Genomic DNA, 13,797 nt, shown 5'->3' with positions numbered 1-13,797 from the left:
TTGCCAAAGATACCTCAGGGGCGGACGATAGATGTCGTTATGGCTGTGAGACACATGAAACTATTCAGCACATCAACGGGGGTTGCAGACACGGAGTACAAGAATAGAATGGTGTTTCGAAGATTTTACAACAAGAATTGGCTATAAAATACCAACTTCTAAGGTCAAAAAAAGTTCCTTCCATCCAGATTCTGTAGTGGCGATTCCAAATGTAATAACTGCGGGGTGAAGTAATAATGTAATTAAACACAAACCCTACTTTCCAGTTCTTTATTTCTTAAATTCCAAATGAAGAAACGTGGAAATTATCGCCAACACATAACATAATACCAATGATAACCAGACTTTCACAGACATTTTGTCAGTCAGTACATAACGAAGAATGAATATTATCGGACGAACACATATGTGGAAAATTTTGAGTGAGATCAAAATCCCATCTTATTAAATATTTAAATTTACTCTCGATATATAACATATCCTCCTCCCTCCTCCTCCTCAGTCCTTTCTCCTACGCAAGGAGATGGTGACGTCATGACGTTTGTTCGACTGTGATCGACCACTCGTCTCTATTCTGAGCCCTGTGAGAAGCCTCCGGAAGGGAAAGTCCTGTGTAAGTTTTTATTTGATCAGACCACCGTAAAGGAGATCTGCCCCTTGATCGTCGACCCTCGACTTTTCCTTCAATAATCAGTCTCTCCATTCCTTCTTTCCTCCTAGTGATGTGACCAAAGTACCTCAGAATATTTCTGTTAATTTTCGTGACGAGTCTTGAATTGATCTTTAGTTCTCGAAGAACAGACTCATTTGTGCGTCGTGCTGTCCACGGGATTCGCAATATCCTCCTGTAGACCCACATTTCGAAGGCGTTAATCCTCCTTGCATCCGCTTTCTTGATGGTCCATGTTTCACAGGCGTATGTTGCAACGGGAAAGATTAATGTACCTGCCAGACGAAGTTTTGTGTTTTTAGTAATGTCGGTGTCCTTCCAAATTTTCACCAGTTTGACTGTTGCCGTCCTAGCCATCGCAATCCGCCGTTTAATCTCTTCTTCACATCCACCTTTATTCGATATTATTGATCCTAGATAGTTAAAAGTATCCACCACCTCGTATCCCGCTATGCTTGTGACCCCCGGTTGATTGCCTTCAGCTCGATCGATTATCATGACTTTTGTTTTCTTAGTATTGATGTTCAATCCGTATTGTTTACTTATGGTGTCAAGTTTTTGCATTATCTGTTCAAGTTCCTCCTCAGATGCAGCTAATATCAGGGTGTCGTCTGCGTACCTTAGGTTGTTGATTCTGCGTCCTCCCACTGTTATTCCTCCACTCCAGTCTTCTAAAACAGTCCGCATAATGTATTCACTGTATATATTGAACAGCAGTGGTGACACAATACATCCTTGGCGAACTCCAGCCCCCAGCCTGAACTGACTCGAGTATGTATTACTTATTCGTACCTTGGTCATGTTGTTTCCATACAAGGCTTTGAGAAGCCAGATAAGATGATGTGGAACACCCATTTCTTTCATTATTTCCCACATTCTTCGCCAATTTACGCAGTCAAACGCTTTGGTATAATCTACGAAGCATAGGTAAACTTTCACATTGAATTCACGCGATTTCTCGATAATTTGGCGGATATTCAAGATCTGCTCACGGGTGCCCTTTCCAGGGACGAATCCTGTCTGCTCTTCTGAGATCTGTGGTAATAGAAACACTTTCAGCCTCTCATTGATGATATTGAGGAGTACTTTACTTGCATGCGATACGAGAGCTATTGTTCTGTAATTATTGCAGTCTGTTGGGCTGCCTTTTTTGTAGATTGGAACAAACACAGATCTACACCAGTCCTTCGGCCAAACCCCCGTGTTCCATATTTCTTGGCATATTGTGTGAATAATGTCAATGCCGTCTTCTCCCATGCCTTTTATTGTTTCAGCTGTTATTCGGTCTTCTCCCATAGCTTTACCAATTTTCAGCTTTCTTACCGCATTAACCACTTCGCTTCTAAGGATATTCGGTTCTTTTTCCCAAGCTGTGATTTTATCAACCGCATCAAGTCTGTCATCAGGTTTGGTATTTGAGTATAGATGCTCACAGTGTCTCTTCCATGTTTCTGCTATTCCTTCCAGATTGGTTATGATATTTCCTTTTTCATCTTTAATGATTTGGGTTTGTGGTTTGAATTCTCTGGCTAGATATTTTACCTTGCGGAATAGTTCCCTAGGTTCCTGATGATCAGAGTGTTCTTGTATCTCACAGCATACAGCACTGATGTGTTTGTTTTTATCTCTTCGGCTTAGATTTTTTATTTGTTTATTCAACTCTGCAATTCGTCGGTTTTTCTCTGCAGCGTTCATTACGCATTTTTTTAGGTCTCTCCGCTTCTCTACAATTTCCATTGTTTCATCCGACATCCAGTGTTTCCGCCTCTGCAATTTTTCTTTGGAATTTGCTGAGTCGATAGCATTGAGAATCCACTGTTTTGCGTCATTCCAAGTTTTTTCGGGGTTTCCCGTAGCTTTCGGTTTTATGCTACTATACTTTTATCCTCCTCCCTAGTTAGGACTTATTGACAAAATGTAAAATTTATATCAGGTAATATAAATCATCCTTTTTATTAAGTACATTTAAATGAAATACCAATGTCCCAAATACATGGACATTATGATTTTTTTCTGTTTTCGTAACCACAAAGAATTAATTCAACATAAAAATTCTCAATCTAAATATCCTTGAAATTTTCTTCAAATTGAGAAAACAAATAATTATTTTTCTCATGTCCAAATTGACGGTAACTATATGATGAACGCGGTCGTATGAAATATTCAGTGCTTCAGATATCCGTTTTAGCCCAATTATTTTTTACATAAAATCATGTCATGAACTGCATCGATATTTTCGGGGACTGACACAGAAACTGGCCTTCCAATGGAAAATTTCCCTCTTTTGCTGCTTGCAGGCCAATTTTTCACAGTCGCATACGAAGGACATTTGATCACCGAAGGTATTAAGCATATCTTCGTAAATCTGCTTACCTCTTAACCTTTTCAAATACAGGTACTTGATGATGGCTTGATACTCCAATTTTTCGATTTTCACAATAATCATCAAACATCTTTCTTTTAATTTATTGCGTAACTCTGATTAATTTTTTGACCTCAAACATCACACTGACACCTCTAATGAGTTATTGTTCGTTGCTATGGTAACGCAATATTTTTTTATGCATGGAACTGGTCTAGGCTAACTAGATATCAATAACCTCATATATGGTCAGGTCTATTGTTAAATATTTTCCTGTCTGTGAGAACCGTGCATTCACAGTAGAGCCTGTGATTATTATTTCGGATTGTCCGAATTGTAATTGTAATAAAGAACTTTTTTTGACCTTAGAAGTTGGTATTTTATTGCCAATTCTTGGCAACAGCATCATGTCTATTATTGTATGATGTGATGTGCCGTACAGCGGTACCGACAGCTATCGTCCGGCACTGAGGCATCCTTATTATTATTATCATTCAGGAAATTTTGAGGTCGCCCATTCTCCGGAAGAAAGCCATAAGAATAATGGGAAGGTTAACGTTAAGGGAATCGTGTAGAGTTTTAGAAAAAAATCTTGTTGATGAATTCCTCCATGAGTGTGTTTGAATTATCAATCGGATAATACAAGTGTGTTTTTCCCTTCCTTTATTCGATTGTACAGGAAACTTCGGAAGGAATGGCATTTTAATACTATATGTCTTATATGTTCCAGAATGTTTGATATTTTTTTTTAAACACAAAGATCTATTTTGTCAACATCTTAATCTCAAAACGATCATAGTATTATACAAGAACATAGTCATTTAATTTGCTCAAAACAATATATAAACTGCTCGGAAGCAGAGTACAGATACTTGAAATTTTTCAACAAACTCCGAAAGGTCATACTGAAAAGAGATACACTGAATTTTTTCAAGAAGAAAATTTTTCATTTATTATTGAACATGGAACCATGTATGTAGTATGGAAAAATCTTCTGGGTGAAAAACGCTTTCTATTGATACTATTTCATTTCTCTTCTTGTTCAACTTTAATTGCTGTGAAAAAGGGATCTTTATTTATATTAGTGAAGGTTTTGGCCAGAGTTAATGAGTGGCCTGGATAAGTTGGGCTTAGTTTGCCTAGAGTATTATGTTTGAAATAGCTATTATACTTATGATACAGCAACTTCTAAATATGAAACTTATCTGGTGTCAAGCCATAATATTGTATTGTATTGATCTTGATCATCTGCATTACACTGTTGAGTTGCCCAATAAAATACAATTCAAAAAAACCACCAAATTTATCTTGAATAAAAAATTTACTACAGTGTTGTTAAGGATTTTCAATAAATGTCATCGTAGAAAGTTCCGGAAAATTAATTCTTCATTTGACTTTGATACATTGTGAATGTCGTAGACACTATCCAGATGCGGCGACAAACGAGCGATTTCGCCGATTTCTGTTGAAAACCGCGCGTTTGCATGCGAACGGAATCTACTATGCCCTAATACCTCGACACGCAAGAGTCGAAACGCGCGTATATCGCTGCATCTGGACAGGCTCTGAAGGGATCAATAAATATATATTTTTTTTTTCAAAGTTTTAAAAATAAACAGCCATGAAGATGAGCAAGTTGTCCTACCAACTGTTAATTTATGTGAAATTCTTATTTAAAAGTGAAGTTACTCTTGCCTTAAAATAAGAAATAGATCACGCCTTCAACAGTAAGGCAGGTAAATAATAAACAAATTAATTCAGATGCATAACATCCGCAGATAATTAAATCAACGAAAGCATATGGATGCATACTGCTATCTTCGCTCTGAGAGTTAGGAAATTGAATTGGGTTGGTTCCCGTTTCTCTGTCAGATGGCGGTACGATGTATTTATACATCATACCCGCTACTGATATGAAATAAAAGGAGCCGGCAATTCATAGCATTTCGTTGACGAATGAGTTTTGTTGCTCTGACGAGGTCAAATAAGACCGAAACCATGGTCAGCATCTACTCTTTGTCGACGAAATGAAAATTCTGGTAATACTTCGAGCGATGGTAGTTTGTTAGTTCGATTTAGATCGTAACATTCGTTGATTTAATTATCTGCGGATGTTATGCATCTGAATTAATTACTTGCCTTAAAAGTTCCTTCAACTATTTCGACCTCTAACTGCAAGACGATTTTTGTTGAGGAACTCAATATTCTTGTAATTATCCATTAATTCCTTTGAGGGATACCTATTCCCTACCACAGCATCAGATGCATTTCAACTAAGGGTTGATTTTTTTGATTCAACATTAGTTACATTAGTATGTAACGTCTTCAACCTTCAGCCAAAGAAGATGACCAACATTAACTCTTCTCAAGCAGCTGTATATTATGTGTCAATAATTTAATTTTCTTACATAGCAAAAATAAATATATTTAAAAACTGATCTCTTGTCCGTTCCATGCAAATAACTAGATTAGGAATCCCTTCGATCAGTTTGTATAAACGTAAATGATGTTCATCACATATTTTCGAATTCCTAGTAATTTCACATTGTAATGAAATACGTAATTACTGAGACTTTTACGTAGAACGGACGACATAGCGCTGATTTAAAACCAAAAAATGTTTTAACAAGCGTGAAAACCTCATATTTTCGTACTATCAGTGTGGAATGTGTCAAATTACCATCGCCAACCGCTAACTTTTAAAAAGGCGAATGGAGTATTTATAGTCATGTAGATGATCAATAGAAACATTTTCGCCTGATCATCTATGTTTGTTTGATCGATTTCTGGTTACATCTTAGTACATCATGAGTTCCTCTAGATCCAGCTGTTCCATTCAGCTATTATTTCGTTTCCTAACTGAATTAGAAATACATATGTACCATGTACCCAAATTAATTGCAGTCTTTTGCACTTTCCTAACTGGGAGAGGTTAGATCTGCCAATGCAGCTGAACACTGCGAGGGATTTTATGACAGCTTGACTGTCTATTATGATTTTAATTAACCTTTCTGTCCACCAGGTGATTGGCACTACGGTTAAAGCAAAAATTTCCACCTGGAATGCTGTTGCTAGCCTTTCCAGAGTAGCACTGAGCTCGCTCAGCGGTCTGCGACTATACTCTCAGGCTTCGGGGCCATGTTTGGTTCCGCATCTTTTATTAAACCAACTACCTACACGGTCCTTTTAGGTTAAGTTGCTTGTAGCATATCCAGTCTGCTGGGAAGCAAAGCACTGAAGTTTGTGTCCAGGCTGGTTTTTGTAACCAATAGATCAGTTCTCACGCCCAGCACCTCATCAGTGTCCAGTTCGGCTAAGAGCTGGTTGGGCACGAAAATCAGTTTATCAGAATCGATGGCGTTAGGTTATAAAGCCCGTGAGTTGCTTGTCTCGCCTACCCTCGCACAAAAACTGTGTGGGAGCTGCAGTTGGAGTAGAGAGGAATGCCCCTGAAATCATAAGGCATGCTGCTCTTTGGGGTCTCGCAATTTTGTTTTGGGTTTGTTTGCGCTCTGTGCAGGACCACCAGGCAATGCCAGCGGAGTTGCTTCGGCTCAATCGCCCAATTTTTTCTACACATTCTTTGACACACCCAAGAGGAATGTTGTCTTCGTGAATGGTTTTGTCCACTTGAAAGTTGCAGTGAAGCTTTCTATTCCAGAATAATGCCCAGATTTATTTCTTCGACGAGTGGGATTGATTCGCCATAAAGAGTTGAAGGAGTATTTTGAAATTACCTCCTCCTCGCTATATCATCTGCGTAAGCTTGAATGTATACATCAAGTGAGCTGATGATAGCCATCAGATCGTCAACAAAGAGTGACCAGAGTAAAGGAGCCTGAACGCCGCTCAGTGGGCACCCTTTGCCTGCTTTAAATCTAAATGTTTCGTCGCAAAGCGTGGTTATGATGTTTCTTGAGCCCAACATAGAGCTGATCCAGTTTGTTATGATATGAGGGACGCCCCTAACCTTAGCAGCTATCACCAAGGACTCAGTGAGGGTAGCCTCAATCTTTCAATATCTAGAAAAGCACATACCGAGATGGGATGAAATTCCATGCTAGGCTGAATCTGAAGTGCCTAATTTCACTATAACCTTAATAAAATACTGGCGAGAACCGAACTCCCTATCGGGTGGAATGCGGTAAATCGACTGTTGCATGGTTACGAAAATCCATAGAATATAATATATATAATTCACATTTCAGAGAAACGGTTCAAGCCTTCCAATTGTGGTGTGGGGAGTTTGATTCTACCCGTATTATATTGAAATTATAGTAATTTTTTTTTTCATTATTGGATGTTGTTATCCAGGACATTCCAACAGACATGTAAGTATCACTCAGCTTTCCTAGGAATACCACATATTTGGAATAAATTATTTCAGGAGTCCTAGACTGATATTTGGAAGATTGTAACAAGAAAGGGAGAATTATTTTGTAATTCTTTAAATTAGTCTTTAAAATGAAAAATATTGTGAACAAAAAAAGTTTCAGCAATTTTGTGAGATTTATTTTCCTCAGACATACCATAATGTCCATTGCTTTGAATTTTTTTTTCAGTATTGCATACCATACATATTTGTTTTGAGCATCAATAATACCAGAGTGTGACCAAATTCCATTATTTCAAAATTTACAACCAACTAACCACTCTTGACAATACCTATAATATTGCTGAAAAATTACATAAGAGGTTGTGTTTTGAAAATGGGGTATATATTATAAGGCAGAAATGTGTTTATCCTGTTTACAGCGAAGAACCCTGTGTTTATAACAAATTATCATTGAATAAGTTTTTTTCAATATGGGTTATCAATTTCAAATCAATTCAATGAGAAAAAAAAATATTAATTACTGCTTTCTTCCCTCTATTACTTGGTTTCAGGAATTTATAGATTCTACATAAATGAAAAAAAAAATAGAATGGTATTTTGGATCTTATGATGTTCTTCAACTTCAATATCGCAAAATGTCATCTTATTCTTCAGACAGATGAATTATCATTACACTCAAATAGGGAGAGTTTTTTTAGCGTAAGTTTTTATGATTTCCCGCTTGTAGAAAAATATCATTGTATCATACGTAGATATTTACTTCACTTTGAATTCATTTCCACATCTCAAACTGAGATCTGAAACAGGCAATATAGTTTCTTGTGGCCATTTTTTTACAAGCCCTATAATGTTCAATATGTATTTGAAAAACCTGTACTGCTTTCATTCACAAATACATATATTACATCAATTCAGGTTCTTCAGAGGGTATAAAAGTTAATCAAACTTACACTGTCAAAGTTATTGCATATTTCAAAAAGTTCATCTGGAATCTCCACCAGTGGTAAGGTATTCTCTTCGAAATTGGTATCTTCCAATAATTTAATATGAGAAATCCTAAAGTGTTGATATATTTTTTCGATTGACAAAGGGAAAACTTTCCTAGTGTCCATCAAACGATTTTGAATTTGAAATGATAGGGGCTCTAAAATTCATCATCATTCACAACATATTATTTTACCAAGTATATGCAGTTTCATATAGCTTACCCATTTTTGTTCAACAGATATTATATTACTTTTAAATTGAGTCAAATGAGGCCCTGGGTCGTTTGTTTGTTGGTCGTTGGATATTTAGACTACGTTCGGCCAGTAAACACCGGTACAGAGCGAGTAGAACTAGAGTTTTATCACATCACAGATCAGCTAGGGCTAATGGAGCTTGTACAAATTGGCAATTTTTGAATGAACGAATGACAAATGTCAACCACAAAAATCATGGGAAAAATTTGAATTTGAATGAAATTTGTTCGAAAATGTATATGAATAGATAATTCTTAGTGTGGATTAAACGGAAATTCTACAGTTTTATGAATAGTTTGTTTATAAGTTGTTTTTTTATGGTTTGTCTCGTTTCATAACCCTACTTCTACACAAACTCCTTTCGCGCCCCCATTGAACTCTATGAAGTTCCCATAGAGTTCAATGCGCGCCCCACCTTGGGAGCTGGGGCTCATAGAGTTGATTCCGAAAACTCCACTCCGCCTAGAACGAACGACACGGAACAAAAAGTGCTTATAGACTTATTGGCGAATCCAAAAATCTAAACGCCGCCTAGCGGCCAAATCACAAACCTAGAAAGTGAGTAATAACTTGTGTTTTACTTCTTTGGGTTAGATATTTTCATAACATATTCGGTTACCAGTGGACTATATTCACAAAACTTTTTGGATGTCTGACTAGAAAAATAGGTATTAAAATAATTTAGTGAGTATTTATATCAGTGTCATTCAGTTGAGAAACTATTTACCAATTTTCACTATAATTTTAGGTTAGGAGATATCTTTGTTCTAGATGAATTTTCTAGTGTTGGACGATTAAGAAAGGCAATGCGAATTTTCATTTCCATGATTTCAATAGTGCCGAGAAACCTGAGCAGAAGAAAGTATATGAGATTAAATTTCTGACATACCTGAAGTTGTACATGCATTACTGGACTTGCAATCTTCAAGGGATGATACGTTGGGAACATTTTAAATGAAAAGTAGTGATTTGACTTGGAATTTTGCAAGCAGTTGAAAGTGATCAATAATTAAACCGTTCGACAAGAATTTCAAATTTCGTTAATGAAATTACAACTGTAGAATTAATTTTCAGGCGGTCTTGTTGAGTTAGTTGTAATTACTGGAAAATAATTTCTGTGTTGGCATTTTGAACTGCATAATATGTTTTCATCCAAATAAATTATCTCAAATATTTACATTCATTTATTTCCACAAATTACATAATTCATGTGAGTGTGATGATAGAATGAAATCTTCTGGATATAAGTTCTTGTAAAATCTTCCATCAAACGACACCAACATGTTCAGGAAAGTTCTGGAGGAACCCGAGCACAATCAATAATCCCATAATTATTCACTACCTTCACAAATATCTCTATAATCGAATAAAATCTACGATAACATTGCTTTCACAATAGAGTTTTCACGATGATTACTCATTTTCCGCCATGTTTGTTGACAAGTCGCAGCGCCCTCATCGGTAGTTGGATTCGCCTATAGAGTCTACTGGCCGAACGCTCCTTTTAATTGGCGAATCCCATTGAACTCTCATGGAGTTCAATGGCGAATCCAACTACCGATGAGGGCGCTGCGACTTGTCAACAAACATGGCGGAAAATGAGTAATCATCGTGAAAACCATAGATTAAGGTGGTGTAGATAGGAAACTCTCACAATATTTTGAAACATTGTTCACCGCGACCTCTGGTGGACTGGGGTGAAGCTTGAGTAGATCTGGTTTTGAAAAAAAAGCTGTGTGTTGTCAAACAAAAAGAACGAGTATAATTTCTGTGTTTTCAGTATATTCTCCATACATTGCAGGAAATTCGAGTTGTCCATGTGAACGCAAGAAAACTACTTGACAATTTATTCGTATCAAATAACATAAACACCAATGTACTGGTATTTAGTTCAGCTGAAATATCAGTAGTTTAGTGTTTTTATGATACGAATAAATAACCGCAGTAGTATTCTTTCATTCGCATAATTTTCAAAGTAAAAAACCGATTAATGCAAAGGAAAAAATAAGGATAATATGGCATTCTTTAGAGTATTATTTTATTAATTGCATGGATCAACAAGTAATAAAATATACTCTATAAAGGTTTATTTTTTCGTTTATACCAGGAGTCCAGTCTTAAATTCGAACCATTTTAGTAGGTATAGGAAAGTTTTTCATGATAAGCTATTTCACAGTCGCCGCAATCGTAACTTTCACGTAGAATTACGCCTTCTCCAGCACGGGAATGAATTTTTTTTTCTAATCGGATATCCGGAAATATAGTTTGATATTTTCCCTTTTGATATTTACTCTTTCCGATACCTTTTTGATCAATAGTTGAAAAATATTAAAATTGAGTCATTTCATAAGTGAGTAAAATTGGTAGTATCGTTCGTTACAACTTCAAACATGTATCGAATGTTCACAAGTCCATTTGAAAATGCATAATTCAATAGGTAAAAATAAAACAGTTAACTAAAAATGTTCTTCGCATTACCTGAAGGGGATGAAAAAAACCTCACAAAATTATAGGAATAATAACTCGCTGCCTAAACTAGGATATATAAAATATTTTCAAACATTTCAATTCGAAAAGATTAATCTTCAAAATTTCAAATGACAGAACACACTTCTCTCCTTGTCCTGTGAATGAAGTTGAAGGAAATCTACTTTTTTCTAGCGTCATCTATTAACTGTATATTGAAAGAAACACCTATTAATTCACCCCAGGTTAAGAGAGGGCGCAAAAAAACGGTTTCGTCTCGTGGTATGGAAGTTTCCAATCTACATAACTCTAATCTATGGTGAAAACTCTATTGTGAAAGCAATGTTATCGTAGATTTCATTCGATTATAGAGATATTTGTAAAGGTAGTGAATAATTATGGGATTATTGATTGTGCTCGGGTTCCTCCAGAACTTTCCTGAACATGTTGGTGTCGTTTGATGAAGATTTTACAAGAACTTATATCCAGAAGATTCATTCTAATATCACACTCACATGAATTATGTAATTTGTGGAAATAAATTAATGTAAATATTTGAGATAATTTATTTGGATGAAAACATATTATGCAGTTCAAAATGCCAACACAGAAATTATTTTCCAGCAATTACAACCAACTCAACAAGACCGCCTGAAAATTAATTCTACAGTTGTAATTTCATTAACGAAATTTGAAATTCTTGTCGAACGGTTTAATTATTGATCGCTTTCAACTGCTTGCAAAATTCCAAGTCAAATCACTACTTTTCATTTTCTTGAAGATTGCAAGTCCAGTAATGCATGTACAACTTCAGTTATGTCAGAAATATAATATCGTATACTTTCTTCTGCTCAGGTTTCGAGGCACTATCAAAATCATGGAAATGAATATTCGCATTGCCTTTCTTAATCGTCCAACACTAGAAAATTCATCTAGAACAAAGATATCTCCTAACCTAAAATTATAGTGAAAATTGGTAAATAGTTTCTCAACTGAATGACCCTGATATAAATACTCACTAAATTATTTTAATACCTATTTTTCTAGTCAGACATCCAAAAAATTTTGTGAATATAGTTCACTGGTAACCGAATATGTAATGAAAATATCTAACCCAAAGAAGTTAAACTCAAATTATTACTCACTTTCTAGGTTAGTGATTTGGCCGCTAGGCGGCGTTTAGATTTTTGGATTCGCACGGATACTCAAACACTGTTTGAGTTTTGAGTATCCGAGGAGACTGCCCTCTCTTGCTCTTGCTCCTCTTGTATGGAGCCAAACAAAGACAACAGGTTATCTCTGGCGACAAAGACTTTAGAGTTAGGCTCTAAAAGAACTTTTAGAGTTCAATGAATTAAAATAATTATATTAATTATTAATATAAGAGGAGAGATCAGAGATATAGATATATCTCTGGGAGAGAATCATAGACTTATAATAATATGTTATTTATAAGTCTATGGCTGTGGTCCGTATATACACTTTGGTTTCTTCTGGCAAAGAGTAACCAACAAGAGGATGCACTCTGTCATTTTGGCCGGTTGGGTTTCAATGACCCTGAGGAAATACTCATAATTCGATATTCGAACTATTTTGAAAGAAGTCGCATTATTTTCATAAACGGAAATTGATTCGTTTCCGACAGGATACGAAAACGAAAGCCGATATCTGCCGATATTCGTTCGGTTCGCAACTCGCAATTTGATTGGACGCCCAGATTCTGATTTGACTGCGGATGAAGCTGGATTCACAATCAATTCGCGGGCCGAAGTGCACTTCGGCACGAAATTTACCATTCGCAATAATCCTGGAACCAAATACTCAAATGAATCAAAAATGTAACTGATCAAAACATAAGCATCAGCATCATCTATAGCCGGCACGAAATTCCTTGCCGAAGTGATAGTTTGCAACTTGCAAGAAATTTTGTCTTGAATTTCATTGTGAATGGTAACGGAAAACGCCATCTGCTAAGCTTCCGTGCCGAAGTGCACTTCGGCCCGTGAATTGATTGTGAATCTATGTTTGTCTATGTTGTGAATGTAGCTTGATTCTGTTCGCAGTATTCTGGCGCGTATCGTGTCCCCACTCCAAGGTTAAAATTCCATGAGTCAGATTTCGCCTTGTAAATTGACAGAGTGGAACAAAGATATTACACACCTATCTTTGGAGTGAAACCTCTTGTTGGTTACTCTTTGCTTCTGGTTAGTAAGTGGGCGGTCCGTATATGCCGAATTCCGGACAATTCGGTTCAATATCTGTCACCAGAGTAACTGCCAATTCACAATGATGTTAATGGTTATGGTAATGTTAACGGTGAACTACATGTAAACGCTTAAATAATAATAAATAATAGAGCTTCTACGATACTGTTCACATCAATGTTAATGTCAAGCGTAATGTTAATGATAATGATAAATATTTCTTGAATTTATTATTATTTAAGCGTTAATATCGTAGCTCACTTTTAACATTACCATTACCATTAACATCATTGTGAATTGGCAGTAACCGCTCTGATTACTTTCGGTTACCAAATGTGTATATACGGACCATACGCTATGGAGAGAATTTACTAAACGAAGTTATAATTTCTATGGTTTGCCTTCTTTGCGAGTCTATGCGTTGGCGGCAAAGTACTTCAAAAAATATGGGTTATATCCCAGACAACCCAAAGATATTGCACACTACTACTCTGTAATCTGTGTTGCACACCATATCT

The sequence above is a fragment of the Coccinella septempunctata genome, chromosome 2, assembly GCF_907165205.1.
Source record: "Coccinella septempunctata chromosome 2, icCocSept1.1, whole genome shotgun sequence".
Lineage (NCBI taxonomy): Eukaryota > Metazoa > Arthropoda > Insecta > Coleoptera > Coccinellidae > Coccinella > Coccinella septempunctata.
Note: the sequence above shows the minus strand (reverse complement) of the source record.